The following is a 23,550-nucleotide window of genomic DNA, read 5'->3' as shown; positions in this document are numbered from 1 at the left end:
TGATTGTGGCTGCCAGACAGTTAAAGGGCATCTTAATCTACATGTTATTGCCTCCTACTGGCCAAACACCTGAACAGCTGTAGGCTATTCCCCAAACTGACAATGCCTCTGTACCCTTTGAAACCTTACTCTTTGAAGTGTATTATCTCCGCCTTGCCTTAGGACAAATTGTGTTAATAAAAGCAAGGGTCCTAGACAAGGTGGTAGTCTTCAGTTCCTTTAGCTGAAGGTCCTCTGACCCCCAATGCCTTTCAAAATTATATCTCGTCTCCAGACTCTTTATTAGTCTCTGGATTCCTATGTCATCTAAGCACAGGCCCTTCTCCAGATTCCTGAACCCTTCTGATGCTGGGACAAGAACACTGGCAAAAAGATTTAGGAAAAGAACTTTGATTTGGTCTTGTTCATCTGTCATTATCCATTAGGCATGCCTTTAGTTTAATTGGGAAAAGATATGCGGCCAAAGCACTTACTGAATTTTCCCCCCAAAGCAAGCAGGATGTGGGGGAAGGGAGACACATGGTGATACTGTAACATAAACTCCCGAGTGTGCTAGGAAAAGTCTCCTTCTCACCATGAAAATTTTACAAAATTTAGAAATATGTCTGGGATTTCTGTGCATGTGAAAAGAGAGAAGTTAGCTTAAAAACAAATGCATGCAACCATCCGATATCGGATATTAGATAGGTAAAGAGCTAAACTTAACTCTCTTTGGGATGATATAGAATCAAGACTGTTTTTTTCCTGCAAAAGAAAGATGGTGGAAAGAACCCAAAATATAAAGATGCAGGCTGGTTCTAGCAACAAGATTGGTATTTCCATAATAAAAAGTACTTTATTTAAATAATCATGGACTGCAATCAAAAGTTAACCTTAACGCCACCAAGAAAATCAGTAAATTGTCTGTTACAAAAGTTGCCAAAGAAAATGCCTTAGATAATTATAATTGACTCTAGAATCTCAAAATTGTTGAAATATAAATAAATAATATCTATTCTAATAAAAATGAAACATGCAAATTGACTGCACCTCCACTACACCCCAAGCCATGCCCGCCAGCCCATCAGAGCGACTATATGCAAATTAACTCAACCAAGATGGGGGCCAGCAGCCAAGGAGCTGGAGCAAGCAGGAGGCTTGGTTTCCCATGTGATGGAGGAAGACAAGCTTCCTGCCTGCCCTGGCCTGCTGTGGCCTTCGCTCAAGGCAACAAAGTTTCAATTATAGAAGATAAATAAATCCCAGATACCTGCTTCCAACCAGCCTCCACTGGGAGCTTGGGTAGCTGGGGCCCATGGCCAGCCTGCAAACAACCATCAACCCCTCACCCAGGCTGTCCAAGCACCCCAGCGGGGACCCCCACCCTGAAGGGGCTGTGGCCATCCTGAAAACAGCCATCAGCCCCTCACCCAGGCTGGCTATACCCTCATGGGGTGAGGGTCACCGCTGGGGGTCTTGGCCAGTCTGCCAACAGCTGTCAGCCCCTCACCCAGGCTGGCCAGGCATCTCAGTGGGGACCCACACCCTGAAGGGGCTGTGGCCAGCCTGCAAACAGCCATCAGCCACTCACCTAGGCTGGCCAGGTACCCCATCAGGACCCCCTCCCTGAAGGGGGTGTGGCCAGCCTGAAAATGGCCCTCAGCCCCTCACCCAGGCTGTCCAGGCACTCCAGTAGGACCCCCACCCTGATCTGGGACACCCTTCAGGGCAAACCAGCCGGCCCCCACCCATGCACCAGGCCTCTATCCTACATAATAAAAGGGTAATATGCAAATTGACCCTAACAGCAAAGCGACTGGGAATGACTGGTCACTATGACACACACTGACCACCAGGGGGCAGATGCTCAATGCAGGAGCTGCCCCCTGGTGGTCAATGCACTTTCACAGGGGGAGCTCTGCTCAGCCACAAGCCAGGCTGATGGCTGCCAGTACAGCGGTGGTGGTGGGAGCCTCTCCCTCCTCCTCAGCAATGCTAAGGATGTCTGACTGCAGCTTAGGCCTACTCCCCGCTGGCAAGCGGACATTCCCTGAGGGCTACTGGGCTGCCAGAGGGATGTCTGACTGCCAGCTTAGGCCCAATCCCTCGGGGAGCAGGCCTAAGCCTGTAGGTTGACATCCCCGAGGTGTCCCAGACTGTGAGAGGGCACAGGCCGGGCTTAGGGACCCCCCCCCCCCAAGTGCACAAATTTTTGTGCACCGGGCCTTCTAGCATTAATTATAAGGATCTAAGTAGCCCAGGTGAACACTGACTTTGCCCTTTGTTAATTAAGAAAGCTGACTTCCCATGGCAATCTGACGATTTTGCATTTGAGTAGCTAGAAGTTTGCTGGTCATATTTCCAACAGCAGAAAAAGTATGGTCATTTTAAGTCAAGCAGCTGGGCAAAACCTGTTTCCCCAGCCAAAAACAGTTTTTCCCACTGCGGCAACCTCTTAAGGAAAAAATATGGCTCCTTTGAAATGAAACTTTTTGCTTGCCTCTGGCAGTAACCAGCAGGAAGAAGATAGAAATTTGTATTTGAATGGCTACAGGCCTGCTACCAAACTAGTTTAGCAAGCCTAAAGCTTTGGGAGCTTGCTAAATTAAATAAATAATTAATTTTTTAAATATCTAGGTGTTTTGAAATGACAAAATACTGAAATATTAATCTGAATATGCCTCATATGAAATCTAGAGGAGAGAATTAAATCTATTAATTAAATATGTCTTCTATTTTTGAAATTTATTCTTAAAAATATAAAGGTGTTACTAATCTAAGAAATATTTGACTCGCCAGCTCTAAAAATTTAAGGTTCAAATTAAATTGGGAAAAAATTTATATAGTTATGGTAACTAGATGCCTAAATTATAGAAATTTATTTTTGAGAATATAAATCTTGTATTTTCTGTAGAAAACTTGGTAATTATCATCCATGTAGTAAAATTTCAACCTAGATCTAATTAAAAAAGGATTAATTCTGTGATCCCAACCAAAGTTTTTAATACAAAAACCAGTTTAAATTTAATTGATATCTTTTAAGATAATTATAAAAAGTATATAATCTTTAAATCATATATATAATAGTTTTTCCAAGTTAAATTTTAAGACTATAATTGAGGGGTGATTTTTGGAAAACTCCAAGGGCCCAGAGTGATTCAAAAAATTTGTTCTCACTTCTTAAAGGAAATATTTTAGATTTAGCTGATCTAATATACTTGAAATTAAGTAGAAAGCTTTATCAAATAAAAATTAATAAATATATTTTACTTATATACATTATTTTAAATGTTATAAAGATTTTGGCCTCTAAGGAGGACAAAGTAAAGTAGCAAAATATTTCTTAAGTAAAGCCAAATTTTCAATAGCAGTAGAATTTTAAGACAAAATTTTAATCCCCAGAGGGAAAGTAGGGGAGGGTGGGGGTAAGGGGAAGAGATCAACCAAAGGACTTGTATGCATACATATAAGCCAAACCAATGGACATGGACAACAGGGGGATGAGAGCCTGAGTGGGGGGTGGGGGAAAGAGGGGGGTTAATGGGGGGGATGAGGGCACATTTGTAATACCTTAACTAATAAAGAATTTAAAGATTAAAAAAAGAAAAAAAAAGAATAAGCTGGAAAAAAAAAAAGAAGACAAAATTTTAAAAACAAAAGCCCCATCGGCCTGCTTTTTAAATAGGCTTGAGGTAGGGCAGCATTTGTGCTTTGTAGATCAGACGTATATGTTTACTAAATTAGCTTGCTTTACTTTTTTAATAAAAATACCTACTTTAATTACTTAATAAATTAGCTTTTTAAAATATAATCAAGGTCTCATATAAATTAAGTTATATGAAAAACCAGTATTTTTATAAGCAATTGCATACTAGTAAAGTCTTCTAAGAAAATTACTGAAACCTCCCATAATCCCTCTGTATATGCAAATAAGCCAAAGGGGATACTCTTTAAAAATATAATTCTAAGCTTAATAAAAAGAAGAAATTTAAAAATTTTGAAATCTCTTCCACTAATATTTACAGGGTAAACTAAAGATTGCTGTTAAAGTACTAAGTCTGACAATAAGTAAAGACATCATAATTTAAAAAATCACTTGAAATATATGGCTTTGCGGCATTGTCAAAATCTCAAAAAGCAACCATGTTTGTTACATTTGTTGCTTGGTGTGAAAAAGAAAGAAAAGTGTCTTTTTAAAAAAGCTCTCTAAATGTAGCCTAAAAATTATTCTGGAAGGAAATAGAGAGGTTTCCTTCAAATGTCTGGAAAACTATAATTAAAAGTCAATATATTAGGCCTCAAAAAGAAAAGTAAGTAATTTGTGTTTTTGCCTCCCTAAACAAAGTGTATGTAAAATTACTCAAAGATTAATAGCAAAAATTTAATTACTTGTCATTTACTCTCCACAGCCAAGGACAAGTAAAATTAAAAAATAAACTTTATTTCAGGCAAATTTAAATTGACTATTGAGATAAATGGATATTCAAGAAAACTTAATTGTACTGGGCAGGAAACTGTTCCTGAAGCATTCACAATTTTTTTATTAATGGTTCATCTCATAGTAAACTTGCTTAACATACAATAAATCCAAAGCAGTCATATTTCTGTATAGAAAATTAAAAGTTATCAAGACTGCATTACAAAATTTCCAAAAGCCTCTTAATATTATTTAAATCAAAAAAAGGGGGGATAGTAGAATAAACCCCTGTAAGAAAATATCTTGTAAGAAAATTACATCAAGCCTTAATTGCTTTAAAATTTTACTTTGAAAATTATTTTTCATTTGTAATGCTGATAGCAAGACACCCATGAAAACACCCATGGTGTCAAAATAAACCAAAGGAATATCGTTTGGGCAAAAATGAAAGGATCCCAAGTCTAATTATACAAAAAAGATTCCTTTATTAACGTTTGGTCGAGATGGTGTTTGTATATTTCCAGAAAACTCTTCCAAGCCCTTGTGGATTTACACAACAACAGATCCCAGAGAGGAACTGACCAGGCTTCTCTAGCCACAGAATAGCAGTGGCCCCCAAGACAAGAGGAGAAACAGTCCAGAGATGGAAGGTGGTGAAGACGCCTTGTCATACTAGCAGTCAGCAGCTGTGTGTTGCTGCAGGTTACCCAAGACAAAGCCAGGAAAGGTCAGACCTGCACTGCCACCATTTGTCCACCATCCAGAACTAGCATATCATTGCTGGCATGTACACATAAAAAACTGTTGGACATTGAAAGGGGACTCAAAGAACTGTTGGCTGAGAAAGGAACTTACTGCAGGCTGATTCCTTTAATGCCTGACAGCAATTTAAAGGGACTTGATAGAACTCTATCCTTTCCATTGAATTTAAAAACCTTAAAACATACATTCTTGTTAAATTTATAAAATTAAAAAGGGTGAGATGTCGCAAGCTAATTCCAGCATGTCAGCAGGGCTGAATCATCTGGAATGGCTGAGGGCATTTCCCCAAACCTGAAAAGGATGCATATCTGATTGCTTGCTGACAGACAGCTGAGGGCATTTCAATCTACATGTTATTGCCTCCTACTGGCCAAACACCTGAGCAGCCAAAGACAGTTCCTCCAATCCAATAATACCTCTGTATACTAAACCTTGGCCTTTGATATGTATATCTCTCTCTTTTTTTAAAAAATATATTTTATTGATTTTTTACAGAGAGGAAGGGAGAGAGATAGAGAGTTAGAAACATCGATGAGAGAGAAACATCGACCAGCTGCCTCCTGCACATCTCCCACTGGGGATGTGCCCGCAACCCAGGTACATGCCCTTGACCGGAATCGAACCCGGGACCTTTCAATCCACAGGCCGACGCTCAATCCACTGAGCCAAACCGGTTTCAGCTGTATATCTATCTTGCCTTAGGACAATTTGTGTTAATAAAAAGCAAGGGTCCAGAGAGACAGGAGAACTTAGTTTCTTTGGCTAAGTTTTCTCTGGCTCCCCAAAATGCCTTCAAAAATTATGTTTCATCTCTAGACTCTATAATAATTTACAGCATTATCTTCTTCAGATTCCTAAAACCCCCTTCTAGATGCTGATTAAGACCACCGGCAATACGGTACATTGAAAACCCCAAAGACTCCATCAAAAAAATAGTAGACCTAATAAATGAATTCAGCAATGTAGCAGGATACTAAATTAACACCCAGAAATCTATGGCTTTTTTATATACCAATAATGAACCCACAGAGAGAGAAACTAAAAAAAAAAACAATCCCATTTACCATTGCACCAAAATAATAATAATAATAATAATAATAATAAATAACATACCTAGGAATAAACTTAACTAAGGACATAAAAGACCTGTACTCAGAAAACTACAGGACATTGAAAAAAGAAATAGAGGAAGATATAAACAAAAGGAAGAACATACCATGTTCATGGATTCGTAGAATCAAAATCATTAAAATGTGCAAACTACCAAAAGAAATCTACAGATTCAATGTAATCCCCATTATAATACCAATGGAATATTTCAAATATCTAGAACAAACTCTCCAAAAATTCATCTGAAATTTAAAAAAAAACACCCGAATAGCCACAGCAATCCTGAGAAAGAAGAACAATGTTGGAGGGATCACAATACCAGATATCAAGCTATATTACCAAGCCACGGTTCTCAAAACTGTCTTATACTGGCACAAGAGCCAACATATAGATGAATGTAATAGAATAGAGAACCCAGAAAACAACCCAAGCCATTATGCTCAATTAATATTTGACAAAGGAGACAAGAGCATAGAATGGAGTCAAGACAGTCTCTTCAATAAATGGTGCTGGGAAATTTGGTCATATACATGCAAAAAATGAACCTAGATCCCCAACTTACACCATACACAAAAACTAACTCAAAATGACTAAAGGACTTAAATATAAAACAAGAAACCATAAAAATCCTACAAGACTCCATAGGCAGTAAAATAGCAGACATATGTTGTAGCAATATCTTTGCTGACACAGCTCTTAGGGCAATAGAAACTAAAGAGAAAATAAACAAATGGGACTACATCAAAATAAAAAACTTCTGCACAGCAAAAGAAACCATCAACAAAACAACAAGAAAGCCCACGGCATGGGTGAACATACTTGCCAATGCTATTTCAGATAAGGATTTAATCTTCAAAATTTACAGAGAACTCATACAACTGAACAAGAGGAAGATAAACAAACCAATCAAAAAATGGTCAAATGACCTAAATTGACACTTTTTGGAAGAGGACATACAGAAGGCCAAGAGATATATGAAAACATGCTCAAAGTCACTAATCATCCTAGAGATACAAATCAAAAAAACAATAAGATACTATCTCAGAATGGCTATCATCAACAAATCAACAAATGACAAGTGCCGGAGAGGATGCGAAAAAGAAAGGAATCCTCCTGCACTGCTGGTGGGAATGCAGACTGGTGCAGCCACTATGGAAGACAGTCTGGAATTTCCTTAAAAAGTTTAAAATGCAACTCCCATTTGACCCAGTAATCCCACTCCTAGGACTATATCCCAAGAAACCAGAAATACCAACAGAAAGGATATATGCATCCCTATGTTCGTAGCAACACAATTTACAATAGCTAAGATTTGGAAACAACCTACATGCTGATCAGCAGATGAGTGTATTAAAAAATGGTGGTATACTACACAATGGAATATTATGCCACTATAAAAAGGAAGGAACTTTTACCATTTGCAACAGCATGGATGGAACTGGAGAGCATTATGTTAAATGAAGTAAGCCAGTGGGAGAAAGATAAATATCACATGATCTCACTCATATGTGGGATATAATGATCAACATAAACTGATGAACAAAAATAGATCCATAGACAAATGACAGGGGAGGTGGGAGGTTAGAGAGTAACCAAAGTACGTGTATGCATGCATATTAGCATAACCAATGGACACAGACATTGGGGTGGTGGCGGCTTGCTTGGGGTGGGAATAGCTGAGGGCGGGGGGGTCAATCACGCAAAAAGGAGACATATGTAAAACTTTAGACAATTAAAAAAAAAAACCTAAAAAAAAAGTTCTTGTCTGTCTGTAATGTAACTTGGGCACTAATGTTCTTTGCTTGCTTTCTTAACTTTGGGTGACTAAGTTTGCTCTTCACTGTTTTATGAACAGAGGATTCTCTGTCTCTGCTGTTTGGGTATTGTGCCACTCAGAATCATTTGCTGTGCTGGGTTAGTGTGAGATAAGACTCTAAATAACAAAATATATTAAATATCTAGGTATTTTAAAATAATAGTATATTGAAATATTAATGTAAGTTTGCCTCATATGAAGAATCTAGAGGGTGTATTTGAATCTATTAATCAATAAGTCTTGTATTTTAAGGCTAATGTCACAGTCCACCCTTTTGTGAGTATTCATTTATTTACTGTAAGGGTTTTGTTTCTATTTTTGAGGTTTCTTCTTATATGCAAGATTTCATATTGTTAGTTTACTGAGAAAGAAAAATATGGGAAATAAAATCTTCTAAACACCGCCAAGTCTTTTTTCTAGGAAGAAAAGATCTGTAGAAATGCCCTCCAGCAGGCTGCAGAAATAGCTATGGGGGTTACTCCCATTTTGTAAAAAATAAAATAAAGTAAAATAAAATAAAATAAAATAAAATAAAATAAAATAAAATAAAACAGTACTTTCAAATTAAAGCCACTGGAAGCTGGTGAGTTATACATGTTACAAAATTTGCCAAGAAAATGCCTTGCTTAATAATAATTGGCTTTAAATTCGCAAAATTGTTAAAGCAAAATAAATATAATTAAAATACAGGGTTTATGATAAAGCTTTTCAATAATAGTTATATATGCCTAAACATAGTTTTTCAAAGTCTTTGGTAACTTAAAACTTTGGAGTTTGCTGAATTAAATAACAAAAAATATTAAATATCTAGGTATCTTAGGAGAAACCAAGATGGCAGCATAGGTAAACACCGAAAATTGCTGCCTCCCACAACAACTTCAAAAATACAACTAAAAGACAAAACAGACATCATCCAGAACTATAGGAAGGCTGGCTAAGTGGAAATTCTACAACTAGAAGGAAAGAGAAAAGCACACTGAGACTCAGAAGAGTTGCAGAAGTAAAGTGCAGAGGTATGGAGGCCCACGCAGCAAGGGCTGGCAACTGAGGATGCGGCAGTCTTTTTGAATCTTTTTGAGTCGGGAGGGAGTCACAAGCCCCAGACTGCTCTTAACTCCAGTTCCAGGAAGTCTCTGGAGACCCAGACTCATACGGGGAGAAACTGGACTGTCTGACAGCGGGCAGAACTCGGAACTCGAGGGCGGCTTTCTCTCAGAGGTGCTTGGAGCAATTATAGGGGACACTGAGACACGTGGCCTCTTAGGGCAGGGCTGAGGATCAGCCATAGCTGCTTGCACCACCCTGTTGATTCCCTGAAACCCCGCCCCACCCAAGCAATGGCAGAGGCTTTTGCATATGAATGCCCTGGCCCTTTGCAATCTGAAAATTACCTAACAAACTGCAGCTGGGCCAGAAAGACACAGAACTTCCAAGAGAAGGCCCAAGGCCCCACAGAAGCTTGATTTGCTTCACAGCTGGGCCTCATCTGGGCACCTCCAAATCCCAAACAAGGAAGGGGAATCTGCAGATCTCTCTGTAGCTCCTGCTGGGTAGCCTCAGGAAGAGGCTAAATTAGCACCTCCTTAGAGATCCAAGAGCCAGAGTACCCAGTGGTCAGAGTGGGACCATCCAGATTACAACTCCTCAGATCCATAAGGGACACACTCAGGGGGCAGACTCAGTGAGCACCAAAGCCCCACTGAAGCAAGTCTTGCCCCATAAAGGTGTCTTCAGCACAGAAGTTCTCTGACTGTAGACACAGCTGATTCTCACAGCCAATTGGCCTGGGGGTAAATTCCTCCCAGTGATACCTACAAGAATCAAGGCTTAACTACAACAAGACTGTGCACAAAGACCACAAAGGGGTGCACCAAGAGTGTCCACCTCAGGTAACTGGAGAGGCTGAGCCACTGGGCCCTATAGGACACCTAGCACAGAAAGCTACTCTACCAACACAGGGAAGCATAAAAAATACGGAGACAATTAAACAGGTCACAAATGACAGAAATGGAGGAAAGAAAACTACTGGATATAGAGTTCAAAACCACATTTATAAGGTTTTTCAAGAATTTTCTAGAAACCGCCGATAAATTTAGTGAGACCCTGGAGGATATGAAAAAAGACCAACTAGAAATTAAGCATACACTGACTGAAATAAAGAATAATATACAGAGATCTAACAGCAGACAAGAGGATCACAAGAATCAAGTCAAAGATTGGAAATACGAAGAAGCAAAAAATACCCAACCAGAAAAGCAAAAAGAAAAAAGAATGCAAAAATATGAAGGTAGTGTAAGGAGCCTCTGGGACAACTTCAAGCGTACCAACATCAGAATTATACGGGTGCCAGAAGAAGAGAGAGAACAAGATACTAAAAACCTATTTGAAGAAATAATGATAGAAAACTTCCCCTACCTGATGAAAGAAATAGACTTACAAGTCCAGAATGCACAGAGAACCCCAAACAAAAGGAATCCAAAGAGGACCACACCAAGACACATCATAATTAAAATGTCAAGGGCAAAAGACAAAGAGAGAATCTTAAAAGCAGCAAGAGAAAAACAGTCAGTTACCTACAAGGGAGTACCCATACGACTGTCAGCTGATTTCTCAACAGAAACTATGCAGGCCAGAAGGGTGTGGCAAGAAATATTCAAAGTGATGAATAGCAAGAACCTACAACCAAGATTACTTTACCCAGCAAAGCTATCATTCAGAATTGAAGGTCAGATAAAGAGCTTCACAGATAAGAAAAAGCTAAAGGAGTTCATCACCACCAAACCAGTATTATATGAAATGCTGAAAGGTATTCTTTAAGAAGAGGAAGAAGAAAAAGGTAAAGATACAAATTATGAACAGCAAATACATATCTATCAACTAGTGAATCTAAAAATCAAGTGAATAAAAAATCTGATGAACAGAGTAAACTGGTGCATATAATAGAACCAGGGGCATGGAAAAGGAGTGGACTGACAATTCTTGGGGGGAAAGGTGTGTGGGGGTGAAGGAAGAGACTGGACAAAAATCATGCACCTATGGATGAGGACAGTGGGAGGGGTAAGGGCAGAGGGTGGGGTGGGAACTGGGTGAAGGAGAGCTATAGGGGGAAAAAAGAGGAACAACTGTAATAATCTGAACAATAAAGATTTAATTTAAAAAAAAAACAACAACAATAAACCATCCACCCCCCAAAAATATCTAGGTATTTTAAAATAACAGGATATTGAAATATTAATGTAAGTTTGCCTCATATGAAGAATCTAGAGGGTGTATTTGAATCTATTAATCAATAAGTCTTGTATTTTATTTGAAATATTTCTTAAAATCTGAATATATTGTTAATCTGAGGAGTGTTAATTACTTATATGTCACCTAAAATAAAGATTTCTAAGGGTTAAGAATGTTATGCCCAGATTTCAGGATCCCCAAGAAACCAACAGGGAACCAGCAGTCCGATGCAAAAGCAAAGAGTCCTTTATATTTCAAGCTAGCTTGAGCTCCCCGTCCACCACACTCACCGACACAATGGCAAACCAAGTGGCTGAGAGACAGAACCCCGTGTAGAGACGGGTTTTATAGGGGAGGTTGGAGTAAGTGTCTGTGCTCTGCCGATTGGCCAGGAGCAAGTCAGTGTCTTGTTCCTGAGTGTGGCTAGCAGAGTCTTAGACTTCCGGGAAGAAGCTCCTTGCCAAGCACGTGGCCAAGGTAAGATGGAGGACGTAGCCCTTATCCTGGGGCAAGATGGAGGGCGTATCCCTTACCCTGGGGCAAGATGGAGGGCCTAGCCCTTGCCCTTTCATTCCCCCCTTAGTCTTGGAACTTCCGGCTCAATCATGAGATGGACTGCATTTCTATTCCACCGTTGCTAGAGGCCCATACTGGGCATATCTTAACAAATGGTCTGGTGGAAGGGAAAGAAACCATTTTAGCTTTAACAACTTCTATTGAAATAGGATTTTTCTTCTTAAAATTCCTCCATGGCTATCAAAAAGCCAAATCAAGATTAATTTATCTACTGTATTCAATGTGGTCTGATGTTTGCATAAACACAACAAGAATGGTAACCGACCACATTTGCTGGAATCTCATGGTTGAATCTTAATGTGCCCTGCAGGGCCAGGAAGCCAAGCCAACCAGCTGCCATCAGGCCTGCCTGCAGTATCTGCTGAGTTAGGTGCTTCCCTCACCTGTAGCAACTCCACCTGAGCCCATGCTCCAGGCTTTAAGGCCCATCTCAGTTGCCCTCCTCCCGTTGCAGCCCAGAGTGTGTGGGGGTTCCGCAGGGATGCAGAGGCATATTTACTGCTCCCCTTCTACTCTTACCAACCGCCAGTGATGGTAGGGCATGGGCCTGATGCTCCAGCGCCAACCATCTTCATGGCTTCCAAGCAGGATACCAGGCTTTCTTCGTGGCATTTTTACTGGCTTCAAGTCTTTAGAGCTCAGACAGCGCTCTTTAAAACATGATACTCCAGTCAAAGTTTTATGTTAATAAAACCACTATTAGGAACCAGTCTTATTGAATCTATGCAAAGAAATGTATTGCCATGACTTATTTAGCATTGCCAAATTTCGGAGGAATTACATAAGGAGAAAAACATACTGATCTACTCTAAGATTTTCTGACTTTCCTTGCCAATTCCTTTTAACGAAACAGTAATTGTTGGCATTAAATTTTCTTTTTATGCATAACCATGCCTCAGACCTTCTATTCTAAACAGGTTTTTTTCCAGCTTACTACCCCTGACATGGGCATGGTGACTCAGGCCTGGAAGACAGTATTACAGGCTACAACTGTTAGCTGTCTCTCAACAGAGACCAAAACCTGATGGGTACCGTTCCTGCCCATTTGAGCACCTGCCCTCTTGGAAGCTAGCCATCCTTTACTTTTGGGGGCCACCCCATAGTTCCCTTCCAGTACATCCAGCACACATTCAAACCTGCAAAAGAATCAAAGGTCAATATAACATATCAATACAATGAAACATAATATTGGCATCATGGCCGCTTCAGGCAGCCAAATCTTCCGCTACTAAACATGTGATACTAAAGTCTATTCCTGATCTTCCTATAAATTGTCCTTGTCTTTTTGGAGCCATGTCCATGAAGACGCAGGCATTATCTAAGTCTATTCAATGTTACCAGCATCGGGCAGGTCGAGCACCTGCTTGAGCTTGAGCAGGTTGCGTTGTTCTCGATTGACGCTCCATTTGGTGATGAAGTCTTTCCGGATCGCGAATGGGTCCGCTGACCAGACGTGGGTGTGATGGACCCAGGTCGCGACGCCGTCTATCTATTTTGAGAGCGGTGGGGGTCGTCAGCACCACGGTGTAGGGTGTAGGGACCTTTCCATCGTGGCTCCAGGTGGTGCCTTTTGACATAGACCCCATCTCCTGGTCTGTGCTGATGAGGAGTTGGGGTTGGGCTGGTCTCCTGGGTGGCGCCGAGGCGCAGCCAAATGTCCTTGTGCGCCCTCTGGAGCCCTCTCAAGGAAAGAGATAGTTCTTGCAGCAAGAAAGTCAGCTTTAAGGTTAGGAACCCTGTTTATTAGTTACAGCACTCTGCTTTCTTGCCTTTCTACCAGTTCTCTTTGTGGCAGAGCAGCAACCAGGCCTCTTTCAAGGGAGTGGGCTAGGAGGGGGATCAGCCCCTCCTTTGCTAGCAGCAACAGGTACCAAACCCTTTCAGTACATTTGACCAGCTTCATTCCCGCCCATCTTTATAGATTCCAAGGCCCATTGTCTTCCTTTAATCAGTACTGGCCTGTATTATCTAATTCAGCACAGGCAGGGGGAAGGGCCCATTAAATCTTTGCGTTGAGGAACTGTGAGCCCCACCCTTAAATGTCCCAATCAGACTAGAAAATCCACAAATAACTTTTAAATTTACCCCAGAATTCCAAAATCCCAACCCAGCACAGAATGTCACATAGCAAATCAAAGTCCCCAGCAAACAGACAGAGGTGTTTACAAACATCAAATACACATTTATACTTACACCTTTTAAGTGAACAAGTATCTTTACAGTCTTGGGCTCTTGAGCTGATAACAGGATCATCTCCCAAGTCCCCTGATGGGGGCCTGACAGGAACAGATGTGGGGCCCTTTCCCACATCCTAGGACAGGATTCTTGACCTATGTCTCATTCAGATAGAAATGGTTTTCATCATAAACGAATAAACAAATCCAAAACCAGAAACCAAGAAAGTCAAGGCCAGAAGTACCCTCTGATGTTTCAGGGGTACCAAGGAAGGAGAAGTTAGGCAGTGTCCAGCCCTTCTCACAATCCACCACCAGTGACCAGTTCCACCTTACTGGCCTAATATTTCTTTTTTTTTTTCCATCACACCAAAGCCATGCTTTCCAGTTAGTTAGAACTTTTAGCCTTAATTTTTAGGTGACATGTAAATAACAACAAGGATACATATTTAAGCAATAAGGACAGATCAATTTACAGAAGCAGAGACAGCATGCAGTCCAAACCACAGCTGTGGGTATTATCTAGAACCTGGGTTAAACTTAGGCATATCCTGGGTCTCCTGAACACCAAGTTGCAAGTTAGCTGGAGCCCTCCCGACCCTAGGACAGTTGCACTGTCCCTCCCAGGCAAAGGAAAAATATGCCCTTGAAGATCAGCATGAAACTGCAGTCTCTATCTGACTTTAGAAATTGGATCACTGCTATCAGTCCCTTTTAAAGACTTTGACATAACCTTTAATTGTCCTTAGTTTAAGGAAAGCAGGGTTTTCTAGATTTAAGAAATTAGCTTAAAAATAAATCTGCAAAGCAAGCACACTTGCAGCCCCATAAGACTTTGCCTTAAAGCTCCACCCATGACTAAATCAGAGGGAGGGGCCTTTGCTGTTTCAAGATGGCGTTCCCCAGGGGAGTGGCAAACCATGCGGCCAACATGGTGGCTGCCAAGGCTAGCAACCTAAAATGGTGGCTGTACCAATAAGCAAAGGCATTTAGTTACCACAATAACACAATTTTTCCCAATTCAATCCGAACATTTCTTTGTCAGGTTCATCTCTGCCATTTTTAAGGCCAAAACAGTCTCGGATTTTTATTCTGTACACAGCAAAAGGTCAAGTTCAGCTCAAAACTATGCGCACTCGTTTTTAAACTGGCCTTTTCCCTTTACACGTGCACAGAAATCCCGGATGCATTTTAAAACTTTTACATTTAACTTCTGTGATCTAGCTGGGGCGATCTCCACGGGAAGGGCCAGGCTCCTGTCCAGAGTCGCTGCCTCCGCCAGCCCCCCGGGTGTCCGGCCAGCGGGCTCCGCCGGGGACCTTCCCCCGGACCCGCCGCCGGGGGCCTCGCTGCTCCTGCCTCCCGCAAGCGACTCGCCGGCCTCGCCCCCCCCGCGCTCCGCCCAGCTCCACTCGCTTGCCACAAGCCCAGGGGCCAACGCCCGCCCGCTGCCGCCGCCGCCGCCGCTGCCACCGCCACCACCGCCAAGCCACCTGGGCCGCGGTGCAGCTGGGCTCCGGGGCGAGGGCTGCATTCGCTGCACGCCGCGCTCCTGCACACCTGCCCCCGGGGGCCGAGCGCCCCAACTGCGCACCAAGCCGGCCTCAGCTTCCGCATCCAGGCAGCTCCCGGGCGGGCAGGCACATCCTCTCCTGTGGCCTGAGGCACAGTGATCCCTGCTCACCTTCCCTGCCCGGGAGGTTCACGGGAGGGCGGCGGGCAAGGAGCGAGCAGCTAGCGGAGGCAAGCAGGAACCCTTCCCCTGCCTCTACACTCACATACTTTCACCAGACATTCATTCAGAGTTTAAACGATCCATTCAATTCCTAAAAACTTCCCAACTCCTGAGGGAGCTCTAAAGCCTCCCCCAATCTCCTTGAAATGATAAATCACAATACCCAAAGGAGCAGTCTGAGTCCGTCCCATAACATCTGTCCAGTAAGTCCACAGAAAACAGAAAAACACAGACACATACAAACAGGGCCCCAAAGAACAGCCTTCCAACTCCATGGAAGCAACTAGACGATGGCGTTACACCAAACCGGCGGGAGCGACCCACCTCGTCTCAGATCCGCGAGAGGAAACCACATCCCTTGTGAGGGGAATACACATCCCTCAAATCCGTGAGGAGAATACACATTCCTCGTGGGGAGCAGAACGTCTTCTAACTCTCCCCCGCCTGTGGTCTTTCACGGCGCATCCGCCTAGGCCCCTCAGGCACAGATTCCAGAAGTGAGCTCACACAGGACAGACAAAGAACAAGTCCCTGAACAGAGGCAGTAGAAAACTGCCTAGGAATGCTTCTCTTCTACCTTTTTCAAAAGATAGGCCATATTCGAATCCTTAGCCAGTCCGAGTTTTGATGGTGAGTACCATCTAGAAGCCATTCCTCCAGATACAGGACAAGACCCTTAGAGATATCACACAGAACAGAATACACAACACACAGACACTTACTGCAGCCAATCAGACTCTATGGATTGAGGGTCCCTACATGGTCTTGGGAACCCCGGGCAAGCCCCCAAATGTCATGCCCAGATTTCAGGATCCCCAAGAAACCAACAGGGAACCAGCAGTCCGATGCAAAAGCAAAGAGTCCTTTATATTTCAAGCTAGCTTGAGCTCCCCGTCCACCACACTCACCGACACAATGGCAAACCAAGTGGCTGAGAGACAGAACCCCGTGTAGAGACGGGTTTTATAGGGGGGGTTGGAGTAAGTGTCTGTGCTCTGCCGATTGGCCAGGAGCAAGTCGGTGTCTTGTTCCTGAGTGTGGCTAGCAGAGTCTTAGACTTCCGGGAAGAAGCTCCTTGCCAAGCACGTGGCCAAGGTAAGATGGAGAACATAGCCCTTACCCTGGGGCAAGATGGAGGGCGTATCGTTTACCCTGGGGCAAGATGGAGGGCCTAGCCCTCGCCCTTTCAAAGAATCCTAACTAATTGGAAAGAAATTATGGTTTTAGTGTTATAAAAGGCATGAGGCATAGAAAGGGTTATGAAAATTATAGAATGTTTGTAAAGAAAAGTGTTAAAAAGAAATTATATAAATGACACAGGCCAGTAAACCAGGAATAAGGAAACTGAGATGGTTAAACAGCAATTTGGAGTCTATAAAGAACACTTAAGAATAAATTATTCAAATTTTGCCAGAGGGTAAGTAGCTTATATCAACCTACTCAGGGAGATAGATAGCAAAAATCCAATTAGTGTCATTTGCTGACCACACCCAAGGACAAATGAAGTTAGAGAATAAACCTCAGGAAAATTTTATACTTAAGGTGCATAGGAAACTTTGTCAAATAAAGAAATAGCAATATTATGCTTTCATTTGTAACTCTAATTGTTATTCTGGAATATTGTGTTTTGCAGGAAGGACAAAATTGCATGCCATTTGGATTATAATAAAATCCATAACTGTGTCATTTTAGAAACAGTCACTGTTTTGTTACAAGGCATTTGAAAAAAAAAATATTACATCTTCTGAGGGCTCCATGGAAAGAACTCTGACATTTTCAGATTATCCCCTTTGAACTGGATGAAAATTATTAGAACTCTTAGAGTATCTAGATTAATAGAAGTATTGGCAGGGAAAATCAGAAGAAACAAAAATTATTTATGGGACTAAATGAACTAAAAATAATTATTTAGTTTTTATAACTTTTGTTGAAAGCATTGTTGATTTTTAATCTTTTTGTTTTTCAGACATAAGGAAACTTTGTTTTCTTAAAGCAATTTGGTAAATTATATATATTTCTCCCTGGCTTATCCCTCCAGAATTTGGCAATTTATAATGAGTGAATCATGGCAATATACTTCCTTGCATGAATTCAATAAGACCAGTTCCCAATGGTTGTTTTATTAACCAAGACTTTGACTGAAGTGTCATGTCTAAAAGAATAATGTCTGGACTCTGAATGTTACCAGAAGACTTGAAGCCAATAAGAGTGCCTTGGAGAAATCATGGTACCTTACTTGGTCACATGGTTCATAGTAATCTTTCCAGATAAGGAACAAAGGTTGCTTTCCTGAGATATAGCAAGGAAGGAACCTCAAGACATTTTGGAAACCTCAAAAACTTGAGGAATTCACTCAAGTCTGCAGGTATTCCAGGCAAGCCTTATGGCAGCTAGGTGGCTCAGCTTCTCTGCCCTGAGGGGCTCATTAAGGTTCAATCATGAAATTCCAGCAAAGCAGATTTTTAAAAAGCCTATATGATCAATTGCTATTCTTATTGTGTTCATGCAAACAATCCAGCCAAATTGAAACCAGACTTAATGCAATAAATAATTTGGTCTTAATTTGGCTCCTTAATAAAAATGAGGGTGCCCTAACCAGTTTGGCTCAGTGGATAGAGCGTCGGCCTGCCGACTCAAGGGTCCCAGGTTCGATTCCAGTCAAGGGCATGTACCTTGGTTGTGGGCACATCCCCAGTGGGGAGTGTGCAGGAGGCAGCTGATCGATGTTTCTAACTCTCTATCCCTCTCCCTTCCTCTCTGTAAAAAATCAATAAAATATATTTTTTAAAAAATGAGGGTGATTTTAGGGAAAAATGATATTTCAATCAGGAATTATTAAAACTGAAATGTGATGTGTGTTTTTTCCTTCTACCAAACCATTGGTTATAATTCTTGCTGTTCTAACTTTTGAAATTTTTTAACACAGTTTGTCTCCACCATGTTATAAGCCCTACTCATACACAGGGGATACCAACTGTAGGCAACTCCTTTCATGTCCAGGCCTCACTGTCCTTCTGACAGAGAGCAAGAATCTCTTGGCTCTGAAAAACACACACACACAAAACTTCCATCTCTCCTCAGCATGAAGTAGCTTCAAAAATGACACTATGCCCATTCTCCATGAAAAAATTCAGAGCCAAGATCCTTAAGGGGCTGTGGTAGATAATTAGACAGACATAAGCAGAACAAGGACAATGGACCAACTGTAGTGAAATGGACAGGACCCTTAGACATGCTTCTCACCACTCCAAATGCTCTGAAGGTGGCCATGGAGGAACCTGTATAGACTCTCTCTCCCTTCCTCTAAGAAAGCCACAAGGTTTTAGAACAGCTAATGAAGATCAGTTAGTATAAAAAGAAAAGGAGGGAATTTATAGGAAATAGGCCTCTGTGATCCATCTTCAGCATAATCAACTTTTAGAAAAAACTAACAACATGTGACCAGTCAGTTACTAAATTTTCCAAGGCAAATAGGATGTAGGGAAGGGTATAAGAACAAACAACTATGTCGTAACCCAACGGTTCTCAACCTGTGGGTCGCGACCCCTTTGGGGGTTGAACAACCCCTTCACAGGAGTCGCCTAAGACCACCGGAAAACACATATATAATTACATATTGTTTTTGTGATTAATCACTATGCTTTAATTATGTTCAATTTGTAACAATGAAATTGGGGGTCACCACAACATGAGGAACTGTATTAAAGGGTCGCAGCATTAGGAAGGTTGAGAACCACTCTAAGTAACCAGTAGCACATTTTCCAGGAAAATCTGCCTGCCCCAACTAGACAAAGCAAAGTGGAGACAACTAGAAAAGGCCTCAGCCCATTTTTTTAAATAACCCAATAGGAGACAATAAGACCTAGGCAACATGGGGAAAACTATTAAACCCATGGTACTCAGCCAATGAGGAACTGGGGGAGGGACTCACGCACATTAGTGATAAATTGCCTGTGATCGCTGCTCTGTGTGTGCTTATTCAACTGGAAACCTGCTCTTGCAAGACCACATTAAAAATCTCGTTTTCACCATTCTTCTGTCTCCGATTTTGTTATTTGAATTTGGACAGGTAAACTTTTCTTACATTGCATGAAAAAAGTCCCACAGAATCTTCAGAGAGAAAAAATTATGAGATGGAGAGTGTATACCCTGAGAAATAACATACATACTAAGAAGGTCTCTTGTTGGCTAACTGGACTCTTTTTTTTTTTTTTTTTTAAATAAGAGCCTAGCAACCATGTCTACATAGGAGGCTCTCACTCAAACTGCAGTTCAGGGAGAAGCATGCACTGACTTCCCTGCCTCTGCATTGAATTGCCTGCCTGTACTGTGTTTCTGCCATCTAGCCAGCCCTTATAAAGGAATGACTAGAATCGTATTTCATCCAATAGGACTGAGGTTCTCCTCATCCAATAGGAGATGCACAGCTATATCAACATCTCCACTGACCAATCAGAGCAGTTCCATTCTGATCAATCAGGAAAGCGCCCTTTGGACCAATTAAACTTTGATAATTTGGAGTCCTCAGTTGCATGAGGGCAGACCAATCAGGGACCAGGAAAGAGGACTTCTGTCTACATAAGCCAGCTCCCCTCTGTTCCTGAGAGTGTACTTTCCCTTTCCACTGAAGATTTGAGCTAAAACATCAAAGGAGACCCAGAGCAGAGCAGGCCAGAGCAGACTGGCACAGAATGGAGCAGACCAGAGCAGAATGGAACAGACCAGTGCAGGGCAAATCAGACCAGAGAGGGGCATAATAGGACTGTCTAGTTGCCTGGCCACATGATTGTTTCACAGCCATTCTGTTCTCACAGCCATGCTGTATTACAATTGCACTGTTTTGTAGTGAATACAGTTTCCTTCTTCACTGCACCCTAAATTGGGGATTCCTGTTGGTGTTGAATTGGCACCAATGACCATTGATTGACAAGAGCAACAATATGTTTATTTGGAAACATAAAAGGTGCCACTGTAAAAGTTAAATATACACCTGGCCACACTAATGATCAAATGGCTCTATTTTTGGAAGAGGAGATTATGTCCTAGGAGAAGGAACTATATTTGAAGACCTCTTCGATCATATGAACTTCTGAAAAGAATTTGTCAACCGATGGCATCAATTCAAGGAACCCCAATTTGGTGTATGGTGAAGAAGGAAATTTTATTCAGTGCAAACAGCTCAATGGTGATACAGCACAGCTGTGAAAACCACACAACTGTGAGGTTGCCCTAGGTGACACGCGAACACATTTTTTGGTTGATTTTTCTTTGTTAAATGGCATTTAAATATATAAAATAAATATCAAAAATATAAGTCTTTGTTTTACTATGGTTGCAAATATCAAAAAATTTCTATATGTGACACGGCACCAGAGTTAAGTTACGGTTTTTCAAAATGCTGACACATCGAGCTCAAAAGGTTCGCCATCACTGCCCTAGGGCCAAGTTCCTTTTCATCTAAGCTGCTCTGCTCTGCACTAGTCTGCCTTTCTGCTCCTGGGCAGGTCTGCTCTAGAGTTGTTTTCTGTGTTTCAGCTCTGTCTGGGGAATCACAGTCTTCAGTCACTGGTGGAAAGGGAAAGAGTTCTCAGAACCAGAGGGGAGCTGGCTTATATAGACAGAAGTCCCTGTCTGTGGTCCCTGATTGGTCCACCCTCATGCAAATAAGGACTTCAAATCCTTATGTTTGATTAGCCCATTAGGCACTGTACTGATTGGTCAGAGCTGCACAGCTTCTATTGGATAGGAAAAGCCTCAGTCCTATTGGTTGAAATAGGATTTCAGAATCTCCTTTATATAAGGGCTGGCTCATATGGCAGAATCACAGTGCAGTTCAATATAGAAGCAGGTAGGTGAGTGCAAGCTTCTCTGTGGGGTATAGTTTGAGTGAGAAGCCTCTGTGTGGAAATGGCTGCTAGTCTCTGTTTTGTTGTTGTTGTTTTATTTTATTTTGTTTTGTTTAATTTGAGCCCAGTTAGCCTCCAGGAGCCTTCTTAGTATATGTCTTCTTTCTCAGGGTTCACTAATTATTGACATCAAAGCTGATATTATTTATCCAGGACATGGCCTAGTAATCCATATTGCTGAAGATAAAATTCTACATTTCTCCGAGAAATATTTGAGAAGAGCAAATTCTTAAGATGTTTTATGATATAATTTTGAAAAATCATTTACATAATGGTACTTGTAAAAATTATTTACAAGTATACTCCCGAATCTATATAATAAAAGCCTAAGCAACTGTTAAGGTGGAACGATCAGAACAACCAGTCACTATGATGCGCACTGACCACCAGGGGGCAGATGCTCAACACAGGACTGCCCCCTGGTGGTCAGTGCACTCCCACAGGGAGAGCACTGCTCAGCCAGAAGCCGGGCTCACAGCTGGCGAACACAGCGGCAGTGGTGGGAGCCTCTCCCACCTCCATGCAGTGCTAAGGAGCAGCGAGCCGAGCAGTAAGGATCAGTGAGCAGGTGGGTGATAAGGAGCGAGGGGTCCTGGACTGTGAAAGGGATGTCTGACTGCCAGGGAGCAGGCCTAAGGCCAGCAGTTGGACATCCCCCAAGGGTTCCCAGACTATGAGAGGGAGCAGGCCAGGCTGAGGGACCCCCTTCTCCAGTGCACGAATTTCGTGTATCGTGCCTCTAGTACTTACATAAAATGACTGAATGCAATCTCTTGCTTTATTTGAAAAAGAAGGAAAATTATTTAGCAACATGGATTCTGACAAGAAATGGAAATCTCATCTTTAGTTTCAGATTAATAAAATTTTAGTTGTTTTATTTTGCTTTGTTCATAGAGAGTGGTATGTTTTCTTAATTATTAATTATTTACAGAGAATTAAGAGTGTATAACATTGAAAATAATTCTAAATATGCCTTAACATAATGTAATATTTATTCTAAAATATAAAAATTGCATTTTTACATTTATAATATAGATCATTTATCTAACCTAGATCTTACAATATTTTACCAAAGTTCAAGATCCACCAGTTTATCTACTTTCAAGTAATTAAGTAAAATGGTTACTTTAAAAATAATAAAATTTATGTAATTTAAACTGGATATTATTCTTGGAAATTTGTTATCTATTACCAGTGGTCAATAATACTGTTTTCTCTAACTGCTTCAGTTAACACTGCAGATTTCTATGTAATTCTTCCTTTTCTGGAACCCTTGTCTATATCTATAGATAATGGCTTTGTTTTCATGTTTCTGTCAATTATATCATGATTTATGTATTAGTTCTATATCTCTGTATCATGTTTATTTTCTTATAATGGTATTCCACAAATGATTCATGAATATCAACTTTTGGTAATTAAAAAGATTAAATTCCCAGTTTTAAAAAATTATTACTTTCCCATCTTGTGTTTTATTTAACAAGAGCCACCATCCCTCACCCCTAAATAGGAACAAACAAAGGACAAAGGACAACCCTGAAAAGACAGACCAGTGACAAGCTGGCTAAGGTGAGCAGGTCAGGGAGGATTACACTGCAGTTTCAGAGCTGCTCTGATCAGTCACATGGTTAGGCTGCCACACCCTGGGCTCCTCTGAACACTATTTTCTGGCTTGCAGCTTGATTTTGTTACAATTTTCACATACTTTGCCATTCATGAATGAAGCCCCCATTCAAATCTGTCAGAGGATGCAGTATAGTTTGAAAGCCACTTAATGGCAAAGGTGAGTGTTTTGCATAAGCTTGTATATATTTTCAGACTCTTACTTCCCACTGGTTTTCTAAATA

General features: G+C 41.3%; 1 pseudogene; it reads left to right on the top strand.

The window, feature by feature from the left end:
* Positions 1 to 22,550, top strand: part of LOC139011396 (endoribonuclease LACTB2-like) — a 39,523-nt pseudogene extending 16,973 nt beyond the window's left edge.
* Positions 22,551 to 23,550: the final 1,000 nt, after the last annotated feature.

This window comes from Myotis yumanensis, unplaced genomic scaffold, assembly GCF_028538775.1.
Source record: "Myotis yumanensis isolate MYYU_CA2020_CCGP unplaced genomic scaffold, mMyoYum1.0.hap1 SCAF_1, whole genome shotgun sequence".
NCBI classification, from domain to species: Eukaryota; Metazoa; Chordata; class Mammalia; order Chiroptera; family Vespertilionidae; genus Myotis; species Myotis yumanensis.
The sequence above is the reverse complement of the archived record's forward strand: the minus strand, read 5'-3'. Positions and strand labels throughout refer to the sequence as shown.